This window comes from Macrobrachium rosenbergii, chromosome 12 (assembly GCF_040412425.1).
Source record: "Macrobrachium rosenbergii isolate ZJJX-2024 chromosome 12, ASM4041242v1, whole genome shotgun sequence".
NCBI lineage: Eukaryota > Metazoa > Arthropoda > Malacostraca > Decapoda > Palaemonidae > Macrobrachium > Macrobrachium rosenbergii.
This window is the reverse complement of record NC_089752.1, coordinates 65,282,820-65,307,861: the sequence shown is the minus strand read 5'-3', so window position 1 is coordinate 65,307,861 and position 25,042 is coordinate 65,282,820. Positions and strand designations below refer to the sequence as shown.

General features: G+C 39.1%; 1 protein-coding gene across 4 annotated transcripts in view; it reads left to right on the top strand.

Moving 5' to 3' along the window:
- The window catches only part of LOC136843704 (solute carrier organic anion transporter family member 74D-like), a 165,224-nt gene that overhangs the window by 4,923 nt on the left and 135,259 nt on the right, over positions 1-25,042 (top strand). The window contains exons 2-3 of one of the 4 annotated variants that reach the window (XM_067112291.1): positions 17,349-17,755; positions 18,940-19,433. The exons of the other annotated variants lie outside the window; for them this stretch is intronic. The gene's annotated coding sequence lies outside the window, so the exon portion shown is untranslated. The remainder of the gene's footprint in view (positions 1-17,348; positions 17,756-18,939; positions 19,434-25,042) is intronic. 4 annotated transcript variants of the gene reach the window in all.

Below are 25,042 nucleotides of genomic sequence, written 5' to 3'. Positions count from 1 at the left end.
TAGGACATCAGTATCATCACTGAGGATTCTTACTACCCTGTGACACTCAGCTGCCATCAGTAAGTATGTAATCATTGTCACATCAGCCTCATCATCTGAAAAGAGACAGTCTTCTTGACTTTCTAGCGTTATTTTATCTCCCATAGTACCAATGACAGTTGCTTTTTGTTTCGTTTATTCTTCGTAATAGTATCTCTGTTTGGGAGTAGACTGCTGATAGTCAGGTTGTAGTTGGTGGTACCCTCATCACCACGTCGCATTTTCTCATAGTCTTTGGTTGACAGATCGTAATACTTGTCACTATCAAGAGAGTATAACGAGAGACGGTGCTTAATACTCTCAACAAGGATAGATGCATCAGCACCATGAGGCCAAGTAATTGTGATAGAGCAGCTGCTGTGCATTCACTATAATGATGCTTGGAGGCACTGGGCTTTGCTGTAGCACACCAAGCCTTCTAGCAAGTACAGCTTTGGTGACCTTTCGCAAACAGCCGTACTCATCATTGAGCGAGGAAGGGACAGCACACAACTCATACTCAAAGATGTTTTCTAATTGCAGCTGACGCTGTTGACGTATCATAAGCAAGAGAAGGAATAGGGCTTCCATGTCAAAGACAGTCTTGTTACCAACTCTGATACCATGCTTTAACCGTTCCATTGTCTTAACGGGGCTGGAAAGTTTTGCATGAAATCCAGATGGTAGTGAATCACGAAATGAAGCTACCATCTTCTCTCCAATCAATAATGCATCTTCAACATTGACTTCATTTGGAGGAACTTGGCCATTGACAGTGTTATACAAGACATCACTCTCACTTTTCAGTGGGTGGGAATGTTTACTAGTTCTGCAGCATCAAGCTTTGGCCTCTTTTCACCTTCCTCTTTGTGCTTCATTGGTGTTATTGCATTGCAAACTTGGCCCATGTACAAGTTTTCCATGGCATCTGAGAGGTAGGCAGAGATAGGGAATGAATCGATCCATTCAGTAATCAGGTCAGGTGACAGTGTCATACCTCTCATACCACCTTTTGCTATTTTGATAGCAGTTTGTTCACCAAACTGATCACTTGACACAGAGTTCCAAACACCTTCATGATGACATTTTTGGGTACCGTAAAGAAGGGTATTATCGTCAGCTTAACGTCTGGCGTGTATTATCGTCACCTATCAAAATATTAACGAAATCAAACAATATAAAATAAAGGGCTCAAAAGTTTGTTTTCCTTTGACAGCTATTATATACTTTATATAAAAAGTATGTTACGCCTGATTGGAGGATAATAAACGCAGGTCGGTAATACCCTCATCGATGGTATCCCATATTGCATTTAGGCATAATATATACCTGCAACAAAATATTTAATGAGTTTATCATGTTCCTTGACCTTAAAAACATAGGGATAGACACCATATTATTAATATTATCATGTATAGAAACAAAGATGTAGAAGAAACTAGATTTTTTAGTAATGGCGGCCATTATTTACATATAACACGAGTTGCCCAAAAGGATAGCAAATCTATCAAGAAACCTTGTACTATAGAACATTCAAAGGTTACCCATTTTGGCAAATGGACTAATACGGTAGTTCACAGAAGTCTGCCGTCACTTTCCCCGCCTTACCCAAAAAAGATCCTGGATCCGCATTTGGATCCGAATCCATCGTCAAATGTAGTCAATGCTTCTTGGCCTACTGCCCCCCATACCGTACCTTCATGCTATTTCATTCAAATCCGTATGCAACCTCTCGAAAAGTAACTATACCTTAGTTTTACCAGACCACTGAGCTGATTAACAGCTCTCCTAGGGCTGGCCCGAAGGATTAGACTTATTTTTACGTGGCTAAGAACCAATTGGTTATCTAGCAACGGGACCTACATCTTATTGTGGAATCCGAACCACATTATAGCGAGAAATGAATTTTTATCACCAGAAATAAATTCCTCTAATTCCTCATCGAAGAATCGAACTCGGGAGATATATATTGTATTAAATACCAAAACTGGGAATTGGGTTCACCTCCAAAACTAATCTTATATTCCTTGGCTTTATATAAGGTCAACTTATTCAGACAATTCATTGAAATACATAATTTTCAATGATCGTTTTTCACCAAGATTCGCGATTTTTTTTACTAAGATTTACGGAATTTATATTTTATCAAACCGAGCGGATAATAATTCATACCTAATGAAGTGCGATTTTTTTCTGCAACCAAGGTGGCTGGTTTTTGTGCCTGTCAAAAAGCTCACAAAACCGGAATCCTTAGAAGTCGTCGATTCCGGCGATTAGTACTATTTTCATCCTAAGTTTTTGTCCAGTTACTTTATCTCCTGACCTTACACGGCCGTACTTTCCAACTTCTTCTTCTTTATGTTTTCCTTAACAGTGAGTCTCTTTCTTCGGGATTAAATCCCGACTCCTTTTCCTTCTTTATTCTTTTTTTCTTCTTCTTCGGGTCTAGCTAGTAAGGAGTTTCTCATCTACCTTCAGTTATCCCCAAGTTTAATTCGAGCCGAGAATGTGGAATTCTCTGCTTCTTCTGTATTGCTTGAATCACGTAACGTAGCTCTTTTCAAACAGAGTGATTTTCATCACTCAAGAAGCCCATTAACACAAAACAAGGAAGGGGGGTTTCTTCTCTTTTTTCATATATGCAGATTCTGTCAAGGCATTCCTTCCAACTTTTCCCCACTTACTGGCTGCCTTTTGGCAAGGACCTCTGCAAGCATCAGGCCAATTCCATGAAAACCAACTAAGCCGCCAGGATTTTATTTTGTGGAAGAAGGTTCTGCAAGTTGATAATCGTGCAGGTTAAAGGGAGGTAATGCCGTCAGTGAGTCTTCCTGTGTAGAAGCAATAAGTAAATTTGGTTACAAAACTTCACGGTAATGGTGAGTGGAGTTTTAGTTTCTTAAGCCTGGAATATTATTTCGAAACAAATCTGAGTGCTCGGCTCTCTCTCTCTCTCTCTCTCTCTCTCTCTCTCTCTCTCTCTCTCTCTCTCTCTCTCTCTCTCTCTCTTCGGAAGTGACATTCTTGACTCTCCCAAAATCTCATCTCGTTGCCAGTCACCAGGTTTTTAGCCTTTGGCAAAATCTCCCTAAAAATCCAGTCATAACTTTTTGCTTCTACTTACTAACGATCAGACGATCAAACAAACAAACCAAACGAACAACGTGGCCATATTGGCGCATGTTAATAATAATAATAATAATAATACTCGTCTTTGTCTCTTGTGTGTTTACCTTACAGTATCATCAAGGCAGCCAGCTATGTCAACAAGGTCGTCGCGTTTTATTTCCTTCGATTGTTCTCGAATAGGCTAAACAACAAAAATACCAGTTGACCTTGGTTTAGAATCAGGCATTTAGTGCTGACACTCAGACGCTACGTTCCTTTAGGTTCGGGTAATTCATCATTCAGTGTCCATTGTCATTTGCGGACCGTATCATTACTGTTCTTTCTGTCTGTGTGTCTGACTGTCTGCTTCCAGTACACGCATTCTTATATATTTTGACAGAAATCTGTCGCTCTCTCTGTTACGTGAACATTATTTAAGGTTCCTTGCAGCTTCCCATCGGCCCCTAGCTACAATCCCTTTCATTTCTTTTACTGTACCTCCGTTCGTATTCTTTTTCTTCCATTTTACTTTACACTCTCTCCTAAAAATTGTTTAATAGTTCAACTGCGAGGTTTTCCTCCTGTTACATCTTTCAAACCTTTTTCTGTCAATTTCCCTTTCAGCGCTGAATGACCTCATAGGTCCCGGCGCTTGGCCTTTGGCCTGAATTTTATATTACATTCCATTCTATTACATGCATGGCATTCATGTACATTGTATTGGAAATCTAATATCTCTCTCTCTCTCTCTCTCTCTCTCTCTCTCTCTCTCTCTCTCTCTCTCTCTCGATAACATCGACAAATTATGTTAGCAGCTAAGGCGTGTAGAGCTACTTCATAACAAAGTATTGAAACCAACGAAAGAAATCCTTAAACCCTCAGCTGGCGTTGAGCGTTGGCGAGCAAAAGCTGTCACAGTAATCGTAAGAAGTGACCGTGAAAGAATATTTATTATTAAACTTGATCAATCTTTCATATAAGCCTAACATTCAATTACTGCTATTACTATTATGATTCCACACGAGATAGTATCCTTAGAGAACAAGCCAAGCAACACTGCCCAAAGGGAATCATGTACGTGTGGGGAAGAGGTTAATATGCTTAAGTCCATAAGAGCTCGGTCACGTGTAAAGAGAGCGGTTGCTCTTAATACGGGAGATGAAACTAAAGAGTTGGAACATAGAGAAAGAGTAAATTTTTTTGTTGAAAAGTAAAATCCAAAGTGGAAACATCTCAAGCAAGCACAAGGAAACGACAGACTTCATCAGGCCACAGCTTTTGCCATCACACTATTCCTGTCGTACAGTACCTGTACCATCCTGGACCAACCTTGCATTGCCAGCTCTGAAGACCGTGAAGATATAACAAGGAAGTACAGGGGAACGCGAGAACGTTTTGAATACTGTAATAGCGAGCAATATACAATATCTCTAACTTAGTTTTGTCTTGATCAGTAGCTCCGGAATTCATAATAAAAAGTTGGTTTTTATTCACCATACAGAATAATTACTAGTTGGGAAAGTCTTAGTTTATAAAATGTCATTAAAGTTATGCTCATACTAATCAAATGTATGAAATCACTTAATTTGGTTTCGCCGTTCTAAACTTGTTTATGACTAGATAGATATATGCGTACCTTATAGGAGAGCTGTTACTCAACTCAGTGGTCTGGTAAAACTAAGGTATACTTACTTACTAGCAGGCTAATGTATACCACCATGGTAGACTCTACCAACATATCTGCCTTAACTTTAGTACGCATATATATATATATATATATATATATATATATATATATATATATATATATATATATATATATATATATATATATATATATATATATATATATATATATATATATATATAACACTCTTGGGAGAGACTCTCACTCTCTCTCTCTCTCTCTCTCTCTCTCTCTCTCTCTCTCTCTCTCTCTCTCATACACGCACAGACACCTACATACATAATGTATACAGTATGTATGTATGTATGTATGTTTTGTGTTTGTGTGTGTATGTGGAGAGAGAGAGAGAGAGAGAGAGAGAGAGAGAGAGAGAGAGAGAAAGTCTCTACGACTGTTATTCATACATATCGTGCTTTGTCATTTTTGGCAGTACCGAATCGCGCATGCTTATTTTCCCGTTTGCAGATAATGTCTATAGATTGCATCGATTCTCTTTCCAGACAAATCCGGTTAGGTGTTTTCTTATCGCAGCTCCGCCCCTCAGGGTCTTTATACGCTTTCAGCTTTTCTTCTTGATCTCTTCCGAAGTCTGACCTTGAGACCCTCTTTGACAATTCAAAGGTATTGCAACGAAATGGTCAGCATTAAAGAAGACTTCCAAGACGTAAGCTATATCGCAGGAATGGCTTCTGCACAAGAACGGAAGTAGGGAATCAACTACAAGGAAAATATATCTCAAGATTTGTTCTAATGCATTTGTTTCACAATTGCATATGTCCGGTAGTTTAATTAACATGTGGAATCCGAGTTCAGAAAATTCTCATTCTGCCGAAAAACTGGTTTGAATGTGCGTAAAACGAGCTATCCCGTTTTATGCGTATATAGGCTACATACAGACTATATATATATATATATGTGTGTGTGTGTGTGTGTGTGCGTGTGTGTATGTATGTATGTATGTATGTGTATATGTATATATATACTGTATATATATTGTGTGTGTTTGTAAATATATGTATATTGTATGTATAAATGAATATATATTATATATATGTATATAGCCTATATATGTATGTTTTTATATATATATATATATATGCGTATGTATATATTATATATATATATATATATATATATATATATATATATATATATATATATATATATATATATATATATTGACATATATATGTGTGAAGCAAATGCATTAGATCAAATCTTGAGGCATATTTTTCCTTGTAGTTGATTCCCTACTTCCGTTCTTGTGCAGAAGCCATTCCTGCGATATAGCTTACGTCTTGGAAGTCTTCTTTAATGCTAACCATTTCGTTGCAACACATTTGAATTGTCAAAGAAGGTCTCAAGGTCAGACTTCGGAAGAGGTCAAGAAGAAAAGCTGAAAGAGTATATCAGACCCTGAGGGGCGGAGTTGTGATAAGTAAACACCTAACCGGATATGTCTGGAAAGAGAATCGATGCAATCTCTAGACATTATGTATATATCTACATATATACACAGACACATATATATGTGTGTGTGTGTGTGTTTGCGTGTGTGTGTGGACTCCAGCATCTGCTGGGCTCAAGATAAAAGGTGGAAAAAGGTGCTTGGTGAAAAAGAAGAAAAATTATACTTCATACTGATATATATACTTGTATATGTGAGTGTGTGTATATATATATATATATATATATATATATATATATATATATATATATTATATATATATATATACATGTACATATATATCCAATTTGCTCTGCCTGAGGAATAATATATTTTCATATATGTTAACTGAAGGGGAATTTTTTAGTTGATAAGAAGTTTGTTGTCTCATGGGATCGAACCATGGCACAAGAGAACTCATGACATACAGTTGATGCCTTAACCAACACTGCCATCAAGAGAGGTATAAACTGATACCGACTCCCACCTACAAATCATGGTATATAATGTGATAAAATTCATCCATAACATGGCTACATGTGACAAACACACTGGACGGTTATCATGGTCGAGGTGGGTTGATATCACCTCTAATTACATATACCTGAGTTCGGCAGGGATTTGTAGGTGGGAGTCGGTATGAATTTATATCTCTTGATGGCCGTGTGGGTAAGGTGTCAACTGTGCGTCGTGAGTTCTCGTGTTCCGTGGTTCAAGCACACGAGACGACGAACTTTTTATCAACTAAAAACTTCCCCTTCCATTAACATATATTGAAATATATTATTTCTGAGGTAGAGCGAATTGGATATTAAACAACATTTGTACCTTAATGCTTGTACTGTATATAAATCACCGTGAAGTGGTAAAATCGATTCATACACACGCACACACACACACACACACATATATATATATATATATATATATATATATATATATATATATATATATATATATATATATATATATATATATATATATATATATATATATATATATATATATATATATACATATACACACACACACACACACACTCATATACATACATGTGATTATATATATGTACATATATATGTATATATGTATATTTGTATAATGTATAATGTTTCGTCTTTTTTTCACCAAGCACCTTTTTCCACCTTTTATCTTGACCCCAGCAGACGCTGGAGCCTATATACACCTGGGTGATTGGTGGTCGGCAAGGCGAGAGCGATGCCACTGAATCTCAGTTTTAGGTTTTTGATTATGAAAACTCAACTCTACGTATAAGAGGAAAGAGCAAAATGAACTAAAATACGCAAAACGTTTCCATATTTTCTGCAGATACAATACCTCTTTTGTTTGATCTTTTTCAGTTATTTTCGAAATCTTTCATTGTATAAAGATTTGAATATAACTAACTTCATGAAATCCTGATTTTGAGAAACACCGACGAAAGTTGTTCTAACTTTTAGACGCGAGCACCTCACTTATGGGAGAAGTTTTTTCCGTGTAACTTTTCTTGAGGAAACACAGATATCTTGCTCACAGATTTTGCGTATTAGAAGCGTTGTGAGGTAATGCTGCACCTTTCAGACACGGCGCCCACTTTGGATAATTGCACCTGGACTCTCATTTGAAAGACCGGTGTTCGGTCCCGACGTGAGTCAGAAATTTATTTCTTTGAAACCCGTTGCCATGTGTTCATTTCCATCATATCTCACGCTGAAGGGGTAAGTTGAATGAAATATTAGCAATTCATTCGCTACTGAGTCGGGAAGTTGGGTAAATTCACTGGCATGGTAGGCGCTAGGAACCAACTCCTCAATACCACGTTGTCTTAGAACTAGTTTTAAATGACAGCAGCGCTGTACGACAGCGTTCTAGGTAGCTCATAAACTGACTAAGATTATGGAAGCTTATAAAGACGAAGTTTGAAGCATGAAGTTAGCTAATCTTGAGAACTGGCTGTGAAATAGAGAGCTACGGATTTCTGACAGCGATTAGCATCTTGCTACAAGATTTCGTTCTTGAAGTGGTTGCTTGACTTCTGATTTGCACCAGTGCACTAGAGCAAAAGTCTGGTGCAAAGTGTAGTGTAAGTGATCTTGCAGTGGCACCGCCTTCCCTCGTTGATATATATATATATATATATATATATATATATATATATATATATATATATATATATATATATATATATATATATATATATATATATATATAAATCATCAACAAAGGGAAGAGGACACACACAGATGTACAAGCCGACTTTATTCCAACGTTTCGTAATTATCCGTATAATTACATCATCAGGGCTGTTAAAATGAAACATAAAATTCATTGTAAAATCGTAAAAACTAAAACTAAAAGTTAAGAATTGAAAAAGCTGAAAATTATTCATACAAAATTTCAGAAATATACACAGCATCAAAATTAAAGAAACGAACAAAGTTTTTAAAGTCTCTACATTGAAATGAAAGGTAACAAATTATGCAGTAAACTGAAAATGAAAATAACCGTGAAAGGGGCTACAGAACAAAAAGGTTAAGGTCCGACCTAGAGGAGTGATAGCGTTAAACTAAACGTAAACATAATGTACATAAATGGAAACATGAAGTCAAGTCAAGACAAATGCAGAGGCGAGGAGGACGAATGAGTGTTTAACGACGAAACAAGTTGTTTAGTGAAAAGTGATTCCAGAATAGCAAGGTCTTGAGGGTTAGTGGTATGGCCTAAAATGCAGAAGTCTTTATTATCGATATGTGTTTTACAAATTTTGGAGTGATTTCTGATACTGGAGTGTTCTGGATTTGAAATTCTGCTACCAGTATGGAAGCTTACGCCACGATGAGAATCGATACGCACCTTAAGGAATGTACTGGTGGATCCCACATAGGTCCCTGTTTGACATTTAGGGCAAGTGTATTTATAAGCAACAGCAGAGAACATATAAGGTGATAACCGCTGTTTAGTTTTAAAGAGTGAGCCGATGGTGAATGGGTTCTTAGGAATTAAATTCACATCAATGGCATAAAAATGATCATGAATAATTTGTGTGAAATTTTGTGAAATTTTAGGTGATGAGTAAATGGAAAGCATGCGTAAAACTTCATTTTTTGGACGGTTAAAACTGCTGGTTTTGTAATGAAATGTTTGTTGAGTAGTTTATATAATTTCTTATACACCAGCTTTGAAAGGAAACAGTTATTATTAAAAAAGTCAATTAAAAATATAATTTCTTTATGCTAATACTATACACTCGAGCATAAAGTTTACTATCGAGAAAGAAGAAAACGATGTTAATTTAATTTAATTTAATCCCTAAGAACCCATTCACCATCAGTTCACTCTTTAAAACTAAAGAGCGGTTATCACCTTATATGTCCTCTGGCGTTGTTTATAAATATACTTGCCCTGAATGTCAAACAGGGACCCATGTGGGATCCACCAGTAGACTCCTTAAAAGTGGAGCGGGATAATGGGAAAAAAGTGCTAATTGTGATACAAGCAACAGATTTGGCTTGAGAACTCTCATTATCCCCATAAATCAAAATCAACCTCCGGCCACCTTAATATTTGGCCATCTCCAAGGTGGCTGACACTTTTCCAAAATGGCGGCAAATTTGCTGTACATTTCAAATATTTTCATTTCATAAGCCTATAAAAGTTGCATACTGTCCATATAATGATTGAGAATTTGTATTTTGACATTCTTACTGTCATGAAGAGATAAAGTGAACCCATCTTTCCAATATGGCCACCATATGAACACCATATTTCCAAAATGGCCGCCAAAGATAAAAAAGTATGTCTCTCCTGAGAGAAACCAATATGTTTTGTGTATCAATTAGTTTTAGCAAGTGCAGCTGCAGAGAGCTGTGCAGCTAAGTCCAGATGTGTAGCACTTGAACCTGCCATGGCATTCCTTTTTGTAGCCACACTTATTCAGTTCTTGGCAAGATTTTGCTACTATTGGCAAATCTGTCCAATACGGAAACCAGGTGCCATCAATCTGTTGCCATCCCCAGTGTCTTGGACTGGGCAAAACTGGATGACATACTAAAGACTGGCACCAAATGTGCCCTGCTTGAAAGGCAGCTCTCTTGCAATGCTCTCTAAGAGCAGCCCTTGTAGGGGGAGTGCAATCATAAGCTCTTTGCTTTCTTGCAAAGAGATCAAGTCTAGCCTCATATACATTTTTATCGTACATTAGCACCACGAACTCTTCAATAATTTTCAGGTCTTCATCTTCTACAGCTGCTGGTGTTGAACGTAGTTTGGTGAAGGTGGGCGTGGCACGCTGAAACACAGTCCATGTTTACCATGCAGACTTCTTCCCCTTTCCATGAAAGGCAGACACCTTGTCACACCCGCTAAATGCATGGAAAAAGGGAAGGGCTGAGGCTTTTGGTCCCATGGCTGCTGCAATTTCTTGGACAGGTATCCACCTCATGTCTTGTCCTCTACCAAATTTAATCCATAGTTTGTCCAAACCAGTTTTTTCTATGCTAGATAATGCTATGATGACAACGTCAGTGTCTGTACTACATATGATTGCACTTGAGATGTCTTCATGCTTTGCAGCATATGCAGCATGTAAAAGGACTCTAGTATCTGCGTCTTCGTGAGTGCAGCCTTGTAGGTCAGCAGTGTCTTGTTCAGCTTTGCTACAAAGTGCAGCATCCCCTTTAGTGACAATTATGCATGATGCATCATCTGCTTGAGATGAAATGATTGTGTCTGCCAAATATGCAAATAGTTCAGTTTTGTTGTGGTCATTCCTGAGGAAGCTGGTCCAATTGCCAGGAGTTTTAGCTGTGCTAATTACTCTCCGGCGAACTCCTGTGCCCATTTTTTGTCTTGTTTGTGCTTTCTTGGGCACATGCCTCTTGTCTGTACTGCACATGATCATCTCCAATTTTGTGGGAATTTAGCCAGGCCCTTTCCCTGTTGTACACACCTGTCAGACAAGATGGGTGATACATATGGTCCTGAGAAACAGTATCTCCAGCACTAAGCTTGGCCAGAAGTTTCTCATCTAGTAGGTTGGTGGCACATCGTTGCAGCTTTTCATGTAAAGGCAATGTCATGGCCAATTGCAAATCTTTGATTGGTGCTGGTTGGTCACAAATAAAGCATATTCCTTCTTTCTCAGTCTTAGATTCTTCTGCATCTTCATCTGCCTTCTGGCTGCTACGCGTGAATTTTCCTGATGGGGCATCATCTTCTTTTGTCTTACACATTGACTTCCTTCTCCTTTCTAGTTTTGTTGTTTTGAGCTTCAGCATACATGATTCATGATATGTTGCTTTGTTATTTTCAGAGGTCTGCAGAATTCCATCACCTTCATCAAGCCTTTTGGGATGAAATGGTATAGGCATTGCATTTAACTTATAGAATTCAGGAATGTTTGTAGCAAGGGTAACATAGCCAGCACCAGATACATCAACTAGTCTTTCACGTGTGTCCTCTTGGCACAAGCAACAAAGCTTCCAGTTAGTCGTGCTATCTCCCTTCAGGAAAGATGCTGACTTCCAAGATTGTCCTGCCATTGCTTTTGTTCTATGGGCCGAGGGTTTATCCTTTTACCACCTATATAACATATATGCACTTTCAGATATGGGATAGAACTAGGCTCAGATATGTCATAATCCTATCCCTAGCCCGATCATTCAGTCAATGCTATTTAATTCCCGTGTGATCTGTACACCATCTCGGCTCTCCTGCGCTGGCACATCCTGTCAATTCAGGTGCAGCTGTTTAACTTTGAAGTGGGCTAGCTGAATAGCATTTGGGAAACTAATAACAAATCTCTGCCATTAGCTAGCACTGAACCCCATGCTGAATTTCACAGCTATAGTGTCAACCAGTGCCCTGGTAGTACACTGACACTACACTATTACACTTTTACATTAAGCTTATTACTCATTTTTTTCTAAATGAGGATGAAAATTGATAAACTGGGGATTAATTGATTTCTAATCAACAAAAAATGAACTGATCAGGCTGAAGTTTCCCCAAATCCATGTATTACCCGACCTTTAGCCTCATATATGAGCTTAAGTACCAATTTTTGGCATTTTGGCAGACATTTTTGATATAGTAACAGCCATCTTGGATATTTCTATGTAGAGAAATGATGTATCTACATATATAAAGGCTTGCTTTTAATATTTTAATATAAACTGGGAGTGACTTAGGGATTTGAATGTGATTAATCAATTAAATACCAATATTCAAATATCCACAGGACGCCATTTTGAAAACCTGTCGGCCATCTTGGAAAATGGTAAGTTTTTGTGTGGTCGGAGGCTGATAATGAGACCAAGGGACAAGAAGAATATTTGAGCCAAGTTTCATGCTTGTATCACCATTTGCACTTTTTTCCTATTTTTTTTTTGTAGGTACTCGCTCCACTAGAATTTCAAACCCAGAACACTCCAGTATCAGAAATCAGTCCAAAATTTGTAAAACACATATCGATAATAAAGACTTCTGCATTTTAGGCCATACCACTAACCCTCAAGACCTTGTTATTCTGGAATCACTTTTCATTTAACAACTTGTTTCGTTGTTAAACGCTCATTCGTCCTCCTCGCCTCTGTATTTGTCTTGACTCGCGTTGTTTCCATTTATATTTACGTTTAGTTTGACGCTGTCACTTATCTAGGTTAGTCCTTAATCTTTTGTTCTGTAACCCCTTTCACGGTTATTTTCATTTTTAGTTTACTGTATATTCTGTTACCTTTCATTTCAATGTGGAGATTTTAAAAATTTTATTCGTTTCTTTAATTTTAATGTTGTGTATATTTCTGAAATTTTGTATGAATAATTTTCAGCTTTTTCAATTCTTAATTTTTAGTTTTAGTTTTTACGATTTTACAAAGAATTTTATGTTTCATTTTAACAGCCCTGATGATGTAATTACAGTAAATGGATAATTACGAAACGTTGGAATAAAGTCAGCTTGTACATCTTCCCTTTATTGATGATTTTTAATATGGATTGACTCCTGACTCCTTACACTAAGCTATATATATATATATATGAAATTTTTTATCACACTGTGATTTATATACAATCATGAAGCTACAAATGTCGCTTAATATCAAATTCACACTACCTCGGGAATATCTCCGACGGGGAATTGTCGCCGAAGGGGAATTTATATAAGTGATAAATGAATTGGTATCGTCGGGACACGAACCCTTGACATGAAACCTATTCAGCAACTCCAGTAGATGCTACCCATTGAGCTATCAAGAGAGGTATAAGTCTTTGCCGAGTAGGCTGTACTGTTTTTACCCGTCGTGAGCGGGGAGATTGTACTTAGCCTCGGTTATGACCCACCTCCGCCATGACAGTTCATTGGTACGTTTGGAACACGCAGCTCTTATTATGAATTTTTTTTTTTATCACACCGTGATTTATATACAATCATGAAGCTACAAATGTCGCTTAATATCAAATTCACGCTACCTCGGGAATATCTCCGACGGAGAATTGTCGCCGAAGGCGAATTTATATAAGTGATAAATGGATTGGTATCGTCGGGACACGAAACCTATTCAGCGACTCCAGTAGATGCTACCCATTGAGCTATCAAGAGAGGTATAAGTCTTTGCCGAGTAGGCTGTACTGTTTTTACCTGTCGTGAGCTGGGAAATTGTACTTAGCCTCGGCAATGACCCACCTCCACCATGACAGTTCGTTGGTACGTTTGGAACACACAGCTCTTATTATGAAATTTTTTATCACACCGTGATTTGTAGCTTCATGATTGTATATAAATCACGGTGTGATAAAAAATTTCATAATAAGAGCTGTGTGTTCCAAACATACCAATGAACTGTCATGGCGGAGGTGGGTCATTGCCGAGGCTAAGTACAATTTCCCCGTTCACGACGGGTAAAATCAGTACAGCCTACTCGGCAAAGATTTATACCTCTCTTGATAGCTCAATGGGTAGCGTCTACTGGAGTCGCTGAATAGGTTTTGTGTCAAGGGTTCGTGTCCCGATGATACCAATTCATTTATCACTTATATAAATTCCCCTTCGGCGACAATTCTCCATCGGAGATATTCCCGAGGTAGCGTGAATTTGATATTAAGCGACATTTATAGCTTCATGATTATATATATATATATATATATTCTCTTATTAAGAACCTTTTTTCCTGAGACGTAGGGTTTTTCGATCCTCAAGGTCTGCGGAATGATGATTGAAATGTGTTCAAGAGGGTTAAGACAAATTTGTATGTATGTATATATATATATATATATATATATATATATATATATATATATATATATATATATATATATATATATATATATATATATATATATATATACACACATACATACACACACACACACACACATATATATATATATATATATATATATATATGTAGAGAGAGAGAGAGAGAGAGAGAGAGAGAGAGAGAGAGATGATATGAAGGCTGCAAGTGAACTCATATAATACAGTCATTCTAGTTCCGATAAGCTGATCATAGCCATTATGTAAATTCCTATGGAATTTTCCTGATTAGTAACTTCTACTATCTTGTTCCAATCGTCGCTCATTCTCTTATTTAAGAATAGATCCCTCGACCCATCCTTATGCGATTCCAAAACTTATGACTCAGTGGTCGGGACTGATAAAGCTTCTTTATAATATAGGGTGTTCCAGAGGAAGCCTTCCGCATGCCTGTGTGGACTCTGCACATTGGCGGACTGTCAGTATAGTTGAAGGGAATAAGAGACTCAGTCCTACCAACTGAGAATAAAACTTCTTAGTATTATAAGCTGATTTACACAGCGATGGCGCTGTAGTAAGGTGTTTAAGACAACAAGAGGTTTTTGTGTAAACTTTTGTGCTCGGAGCAACCAACCGGGACGAAGACAATTTCTCAGTCATCCACAACCATTCTTCACATCCAACGTCTCCCTCATCACCAAAGTTCCTGGTTTTATATTTTTTAAACTTAGTGTCCTTGTCTGAAAATTCCCCGGCCTCTGAAGATAAAGCGGCTCTGTCATGGTTCCTTAACCAAGTGGCTTTCGAGTTACCTGACCACCGACCCGTGCTTCCTTAACATAAAAAGGAATACATTACTGTTATAAATAACAATACATTTCTTTCTAGTGGTACAGTAATGGTAATCAGTTGATAAAATTTGTAGTTGTTGCTTGAAATCTGCGCCAATTATGCCAGTGTGCGCAAGGATTTAACCAAGGTTGATATGTGAATTACATCTTATAAATTCCGCTTCGAGGCCCCTCAGTTCTCCTTTTAAAATGTTCCGAGAGCTTGGGAACCCCTGCTTCAAAGGATACAAATTGTTCGAAATTTCAGATTAATCTCTCTCTCTCTCTCTCTCTCTCTCTCTCTCTCTCTCTCTCTCTCTCTCTCTCTCTCTCTCTCTCTCTCTCTCTCTCAGTGGAACCCGTCCCACATATAATGAATTTGTCAGGGAAACTGGTTTTCAGTATTTATTCTCTTTTATGGAACAGACCAGACGTAGAGCAAGAAAGAGTACCGTATCTCCGTATTATAAACAATATGTCCGCAGCTGCAGGTTGCCCGTCAGAATACAGAAAGACGAACCTAGGCGTTGAGTGACGTAGGTGATAGCAACAATTTATCATTACAGTCATCTTTAAGCTAAAATCATAAAGTGACCCGAAGCCGAGTGAAGTTTCTTGCGGAAAAAAGCTATACTCAAGCCGAAAGCAGATGATCTCTAGCTGACAAAAGTTTAACTCACATCAGTAGAGGTAATGATTTTAAATCCTTTCAGGAAACAGGGCCATTTTAGCAAAAATGTGATGATACTGAAATTTTTATAGTCCTGTAAATTAATGTTTCCATAAATATTTCGTACGGCACATCCAATTCTTAAGTATAGGCAGGTTGAATAATTTCTGAAATACAAAAGAAGGTAGCTAATTCCGTATAGAAGGCTTTAGCATTAGGACAAATGGATTTACTTGTGTTCTGAAAGATAGATACACTATATAACTTTCGTAAAATATATGAAATTGATAAAGTAATAACTTAATTTTTTTCATTATCAATGTACACATACTGTCATAAATGACTATGATATATACTTGGGAAGGTCGAGACGGCAAGTCTCGACGCGGGGACGTTGCATACCCTCCCGAAGCTCGGGCTTTGTATACCTTCATTCTGTATATTTATTTATACTGGGGCCGGTGGAAAGAGACACGCTGTCTCTCTGCGGGCTGTGCGACAGCCGTCATAAACGTGAAGACAGACAGACTGCATTTCATGTACCAGGTTTAATTATTATGACTGATACGTGAAAAGGAGGAATAAAGAGAGAAATAACGATGTATCGACAGCAAGTTTAGATGGACGAGTTCCTGTACGTCAAATTAAAAAATCCTGGAAAAAGAGAATGAGGAAAATCGGAATGATAAAGAACGAAACCTGTCGTGAAAATTATGCATCGAGTCGGTTTTTTAGCATAACAAGTTGGTCGTATGTCGATAGCCATCAGTCAAAATCAGTTGTGAAGTGTGGAAACATTAGTCTCAGTCACACACGAATTTCCAAATATGTTCATATGGAAGTTTTCCTGTCGTCCGTTACACAAACACATACACACATACATATATGTATATATATATTTATTTATAGATTTTAATATATATATATATATATATATATATATATATATATATATATATATATATATATATATATACTGGTACATATATATATTATACATATATATACATATACATATATATATATATATATATATATATATATATATATATATATATATATATATATATATATATATATATATATATATATATATATATATATATATATATATATATATAGATATGTATATTGTCAAGTGGGAATCCACTTCTGGAAGCAAACCCAAACTTACAAACTGTGTTCCACCCCGAAATAACATAATTTGGCACTGATATCTAACTGAGGAGGGCTTGAGAAACTCAGCTCCTATGTAAATTTCTCTCCATGCTCCCCTTTTGGTGCATCTCTTTATCTTTTCTAAAGACCTGGTGACTGCTTGAATTACTTCTTTTCAGATAAAAGGCGAATGGAGACAAAGCCTGCGAAAATCCGTCAGAAAGATTGAGTTCCCCATAAAAACTGTTGAACATGGGTTACCAGAAGTCACCAGGATTTGGAAAAGATCTTAACATAGAAAACGAGGTCACAACCACCATTCCTGCGACGACAGTGACCTATGTGAGAAGCAAGAAAATAAGCCCCCGAGGTCATATAAAAAGAGAAAATGCTGCGATCGCTCTCAGAAACACCCCGGTAGCAGATCCACACACACAACTCCCTTGCATAGCCCCTTTATTGGGCTGACCCGATCCATGTTGTCACCATTTGACCACCCAGTCGCATTACCTGTGCATTTTCCACTAAAACAATCCCTCCAGATCTGGTGAAATTCAACGAGGCCCCTCCATTGCTCCTTTATAAGGTAATGTCCTGACTAGAGGTTTTTTTCAACAGTCACGTATCTTTAATCTTCACTTGCACTCTCATTTTCTTTTCTGAAGTGTGAGTTATCACAAAGACCTGACTCATTTAGCTCAGTGTGGATTTTAATGCGAGTATATTGTACAGAATTGAGTTATTTTGGCACCCTCCTTGCATCCCTCGATTCGTCTGAGGTCGTTGTGATTATCCTTGTGTAACCGCTGGCATTATCAAATTGCAGACGGTACATCGGCTGTGGAAACATCAACTTGTCTTGTGCTTCTTATAGTGAAAAGGCCACTGCAATCAATTCTTCAGTATCCCTTTCAAGAGGAGTAATCATAGACTATTTAATTTTTAAACAATGATAGCATAACTAACCATGTGGCAGCCCTGTTTGATCTGCCTATCATTCCCCAGACTTCTGACTGACATGTTTGACTGTAAATATGTTCCATTTAAAGTAAACCCAAGTGTTTATCTGTAAAGCCCCTTGTTGAAGTATGGCCCTCAGCCCAGCTGTTTTTTTCTTTTTTTTTTTACAAACAAAATACTCTCCCCCGATGCTGCCACACCCCCGCCAGCCAAAACAGAACCAATCCTGGCAAGGTCGCCAATATTACGCGAGATCGACAGGTTCTTTAAAAAAAACAAGCAATTGGGCTGTAATGACTGATGAGAGGTGACAAAGAAAGGAGGGAGGAGCAGAACAAAACAGAAAAGTTACCTTAAAATTAATTTATTTACGAAATTTCTATACATAATGTACAGTTGAGTCAAGGTTAAATTTAAACTAAGCAATTAAATGGACATTATTACAAGTGAATTAATCACTTAACAGGAGCAGCAACCATCAAAACCAAAAAAACTAAGGGTGAGTACATACAGTAAATGAGCATCAAAAATGAGACTGCAGCAAAATACAATCCAAGTAGTTAAACCTCAAATCAATAAACAAAAAGAGCAGCAAAATTAACTAATACACAGGCAGCATAATAATTAAACCTCAAATAGATCAATAAACACTTGAGCAGCAAAATAAATTAACACCGGCAGCATAATACATCAAAAACAACAATAAATACACAAGCAGCATAATATGAAATACATAAGCAGTATAATAAATAATATGTAAGCAGCATGCTACTAGTTACATTACAGCCAGAGTTACATAAACATCCACAGACGAAGCTGCAACATGGGAACACTGCAGGACAACAAAGACAGAGCCGAAACAACAACCATCTTGTCCTCAAGCACAGTGCTGATGTCCTCCTCCAGTACCGGCGACCATGACAGAGCCGACACGGCAACCATCTCGTCCTCCAAGAAACGTACTGATGTCCTCCTCCAATTACGACAATCATGACAGAGCCAACATGGCAACCATCTCTTCCTCAAGAAACTCTCCGCTGTTATGCTGCCGGGACCTGACTCTCCGGTACGGATACCTGCTGCTGCTACTCCAGCTGGCTCGCTGCTACCCTCAACCTGACTCGTTGCTGCTACAAACCTGACTTGTTGCTGTTACGAACCTGGCTTGTTGCTGCTATGAACCTGACTGACGCTGTCAAGCACTCCATGACAGATATCAACTCACCAGCACGAAAAAAATACACAACAAAGGAGGCAACAACCCACCAAGGGAACAATCGGCAAACGATTGTTCCTAACACCAGGTAAGAATCTAAAAGTGGCGACCCCCTTGTTGGATATGTAAATTGCTTCGCAATTATCAGCAGAATAGCAACTGCTAGCTGGTCTGCATAATTAGAGATGACCCTGATATCATACCCCCTCCACTTTAAGCACAAGCAAGCAAGTTCCCACAGCATAAGTACAATATTATCATTTTTAGCTTATCACAGGTGCGAATAAAACCGTGACTGTGCACACTGTTAGGAAACAAGATTTTTCATAGTGAAGAGAGAGCTTATCTTCCAAAAACTTAAAGAGTTGTGACTAACGCTTGGTAGTCTGCATGTTTGAACCACTAGGATTAGCTAAGCAGGGAAATACTAACATAAGTGATAAAGAAAGGAAATAGTGCTCTTATTTCCTCCATGTGCCCTGGACAATTTGTCGTCCAAAGATTAGCTAGGTACACTGTAAAATTCAGGCCGTGAATTATAGCCCAACCAGAAATTTTTTGCATCCCTGGAGTATCTCTCTCTCTCTCTCTCTCACTTGTTGTAGCAAAAGCGCTAGGTGTTCATAAAAACCCTGTTTAAAATTTTAAATAATTATTTGCATCCATAAAAGAAAAATCACTTCATTTGCTAACATGTGAGCCATTGTAAATTCCGTACTCATTGCCTTTAACAGCCATTTCAACTATAAGTAATCGAGAGAATTTCTATGCATTCATAAATCCAGAGCGCCAAGCTGGGAAAACCATTCCAATAACGTTTGACTTTTCATATCTTTTTGCGCGAGATTTCGCTCACAACGAACAGCAAGTGTTTCACCCAGCTGCCCTCCCCCCACCCCCTCGTCAGGTACCACACGAGTGCGACCATTGTTCCAATAACCATACTATACTAGTCAGGCAACTTGCATATTTAAATAGAGTAAATACATTCTGGACTTGACCATAAAAAGGATATTCAAGCTGTGCATGTTAGTTATAAGCATTTTGTAGTCATCATATCAGGGAAGGTTTATTTACTTCGTCTTGGCGCTGAAATTTATAACACCATCATATTATTTGCATTTGATTACCATCATACTGCACTCAACTAAGTTCTTTTACCAAGTAAGGACGTGCGTCACCTATACTACTTTCATAGTGTACGCTCATCTGCTTCAACCCTAGGTGTCTCTCAGCATAAGAAAGCCGTTCAATTATGAACGCACACGTTCTATGGACACGCTATATTAATGCCCTTGAGAATTTTCTCCTTTTGTCCTAGAACATGCCAGAGTCGTTCACTTACGAACCTTATGCATGTTCTCAGAACATGCTATAGTCGTTCACTTACGAACCTTATTTATGTTCTTGGAACACACTAGATTCGTTCTCTTACGAACCTTTTTACCAATTAGTAATCATCTTACTTTATTTTCTACTCATAAATGCTGTTTAATATCACTTTCTTAGAAAAGAAAATTATTACTGTTGTTCACAGCATATTAAATCTGCAGAGTAGAGTAAAAGTCATACGTGATGTTTTGTTTCTAATTGACATGGATCTTTCGCAGAGATATTACATTTTTGAGTTCTGAGAACCCCTTCAATCCGTTCAATTAAGAACCTTACGTTCAAGAACCCATTACGCTCTTCAAGCTAATAGTTAACTTCATTTAAGAGCACATTCTTCGAACTGTTTATTAATTACATTCAACTAAGAACTCATTAAGCTCTTCAAGCTACTAGTACTTCATTTAAGAGCACATTCTACGAACTTTTCATTAATTGCATTCATCTAAAGAACTCATTAAGCTCTTCAAGCTACTAGGTACTGCATTTAAGAGCACGTTCTCCAACCAGCTTACATAAGGAACTGCCCTTTGAACCTGCGAATTACGTTCAGTTGGGATAATATAGCCTGCTCCTTGTAAAAGCAAACTTCTCTCGATGCTTCGGCAGTATGACTTCCTACTCCATCGAAATCACAGCCCTAGTCAATACTGGAAAAACCATGGGGCTTAAGGGCCAAGAACTGCTAGATTGGGTTGATAAAAAGGAGGAAGAAAGAGAAGCCAAGGAAGCGCAAGAAAGGAAAGAAAGAGAAGTCAAGGAAGCGTGAGAAATGAAAGAAAGAGACGCCAAGGAAGAAAGGGAGAGGCAAGAAAGAGAAGCCAAGGAAGAAAGGGAAAGGCAAGAAAGGTTAGCTAAGGAAGACCGGGATTGAGCCCATGAGCTCACCATGGCTGCTCAAGGGGTCCGTAGCCCTGCAACCACGCCTTCACCATCCTCTATCACTGCCGCCAGCTCCATGATGCCAAAATGGAGTGACCCGGAGCCCGAGGCCTGGCTCGCCCAAGTGGAAGATGTCCTCAGAAATTTCAAGCCCCAGCCCGCAGAAATCTCTATGCTGCTGTCGAAACATCTGGAGGGAAAGGTCCAAACCGCGTTCTGCTCCGTCCCATTAGCAGACCGCGGAAATCTTTCAGAGGTCTGGAAGGCCATAATTAAGGCTTACGAGCTCACCCCTGAAAGATGGAGACAACGTTGGAGAGGACAGCCAAAGGAGGCAGGTCAAACATGGGCTGATTGGGCATGCCATAAGTCCCGAGCGCTCAAGCAGTGGATAGAATCCTGCAACGCTACCTCTGTGGAGGAAATCATAGAAATTTCCAGTTCGAGGACTTCCTACACTACGCCCCTCTGGCCCTCGCTACCTACCTCTGCAATAAGAACCCTCCGATGCTAGATGAGTGCTGCCGTTTGGCAGATCACTGAGACACTCACCATCCCACAGCCAGTTCCTGGGGCCGTAAGATTTGGCCCTCTTCTCCTACCTCCGGTCATCCTCTGCCCAAGAATGGGCACCCTCACAAGAAGCCCATGTGCGGCTATTGTAAAAAAATCCGGGCACTCCACAGAACAGTGCTGCTAAAAGGCTGAGAATCAGCCAGAACCTCCTGCTAAGTCCCCCAACGAGATCCCGCTAAACCAAGCCACGTCTGGCTCTGGAATGGACAACCAAGGGCCTGCCCCCTCCAATGGGACAGTGCCACGCTGAGACTACAGCAAAAATTATTGCACTGCTTGTCAGGTTCAAGGACACTCTACTTTATGGGCAAAGTGCCCTAGTAAAACAAAACCAATCGTCATTGCTTTGGCAGTGACAAATCCAAAAACCTTAGGCCCTCCAGCTGAAGGCCCTATATCTGTGGCACCTCCCAGAGGTTGCTACCCCGCCCACCAGGTCACAGCATTCGATGACACTGGCACGCAAATCTCCCTCATAAGATAAGATAATTTCCCCTATGGGGCCACCATTGACAGACGTAAACTTATTACAATGGAGGGTATCAGTCGCAAGAAGATGATTCTCCCCACCGTCAAGTTAATGGTCACAAGACCTCAAAGATAAAAAATCTGCTCTCTTGCAGTAGCTTCCCAACTTGCTGGAGGCTATGAACTCCTCCTGGGACAGGACTTCCGGTCCCCTTCTAAGTTATAGAAATCCAGGGGTCCTAACCCCTCAACAAATAAATCACCACCCAAGAGTCCTCAAGGACCTGCCTTAAACCTGCTGCCAGTGCCACTTGAGTGCCCCGAGCAGTGCCAGGCTCTGACTGTCGAGCCCCTGACAAATCACATTCCAGTGCCAGACCCTGCCCCAGTGCCAGTGCCAAGGCGCACCCTGAATCTTCTACCAAGGGATCCCAGTCCAGGTCGCCTCTCCCCCTCCGGCTTGGCACCGCTACCAGTGCCAGTGCGAGAGACAGTCCACAGTATACTTGGGTCCCCTCTGGATTCCTCTGACCACAGCGGAAGCTCACCCGATGAATTCAAGGGACTGCGGCGACTAGTAGTGGAGCTTGTAAAGAATGCCCCTATTTCGACTATCAAAGAAACCGGGACAGGTGGCACTTCTATGTCTCCCTCGGACTCGGTTCCACCGATTCCACTACCAAGGAGGTCCACCAAAGAAAGGTCACGGGCACAGATAAATCCAGGTAGCCCAATAAGAGCTGTTGAGCTCTCCTCTCAGTAGTGCCCTTTGGCAAAGTGCCTCACCTTTATCTTACAAAGAACCTTGGCATCTCTGTCCAGAAGAGGATGCCGGGTTTCTTCCCCTGTTTATTCTTCTCACAACTGTGTGACTTAATTTCCTCTTGTAATGTTACCTTCTACCACTCTGATCATTTCTCTGTCTCTCTCTCTCTCTCTTTCCAATCTTTTAATTTAATATTTTCCTGGCAATCTTGCCCCTTCATGAACCTTTGTATAAACCTATAAATGACTCCTCATCTTAATTTGCTTCCCACTCTGCCAAGGCAGAGTGCAATCACCAGATTTTTTTATATGTACCGTAAGTCCTTTGACTTCCTATTTAATGCCTGCAATGGCATGGTAACTTTTAAATTGAATATAGCAGAGCCTTTCAGCCTAGCCGCATGAGTGCCACACCTGGCACAGTGCCATTACATCGCCATTGGCAGTTGCTCATACCAGAGGGGTCGCGCTTTCTGGCTGCCCCTTTGTTGCCCTATGGGGCTAAAGAATGAACCTAGCCAGCCTTCATAGGCTAAGAAATGTATTTCTGGCATATTAATCAAAACTTTTACTTACTCTTGCATCTGTCATTTATTTTACTTGTGACTCGCAAAGCCAATGTACTTCACATACTTGACTGTCCTCCATTGTACTTAGCTTTGTGCCGCAAGGTACCTGTGTTGTTAGTGCCACATCTGGCACCATGCTGCCGCGTACAAGTATCGTGGCATCACCTAACCTAAGCCCATGAGTACTTCATTGTAATGCCTCCTCAAGGCACCCTAACAGCATGACTTTGGACTGTCAAAATAACCTTACTAATTAAGTGCATGTCTAACCTGAATTTTTAATGCCATACTAATCTTATTATTGTTCTCCGTGTTGTTACCTAGTTTCTTGAAATATTAATTTTACCTAGTTTCTTGAAATATTAATTCATAGGCCTTTTAATTTTGTATTTGCTATAATACTTTAACTTAATAATATGAGAGATATATGATTTTAACTTGCAGCATAACGTAAACTACATCAAGTCCAATTTAAAAATCAGTGATATGTACTTTGCTTTTGATTTACTTACAGAATTAATTATTTTTTTCTGTGAAATGTAATGTCACCACCAAAAGGGAAGCAGTGATTTATCAGTTTGCTCAGTTGAGTTCAATTAGTTGTTTACATTTCCACCCAATTCAAGGTGCAATTGTTAACTTTGTGGGGGAGCTGTCAAGTGGGAATCCACTTCTGGAAGCAAACCCAAACCTACAAACTGTTCCACTCTGAAATAACATAATTTGGCACTGATATCTAACTGAGGAGGGTGTGAGAAACTCAGCCCCTATGAAAATTTCTCTCCATGCTCCCCTTTTGGCACATCTGTTTATCTTTTCTAAAGACCTGGTGACTGCTTGAATTACCTCTTTTTAGATAAAAGGCGATTGGAGACAAAGCCTACCGAAAATCCGCCAGAAAGGTTGAGTTCCCCATAAAAACTGGCGAACATGGGTTACCAGAAGTCACCAGGATTTGGGAAAGATCCTAACGTGGAAAACGACTGCCATTCCTGTGACAACAGTGACCTCTGTGAGGAGCAAGAAAATAAGCCCCCGAGGTCATATG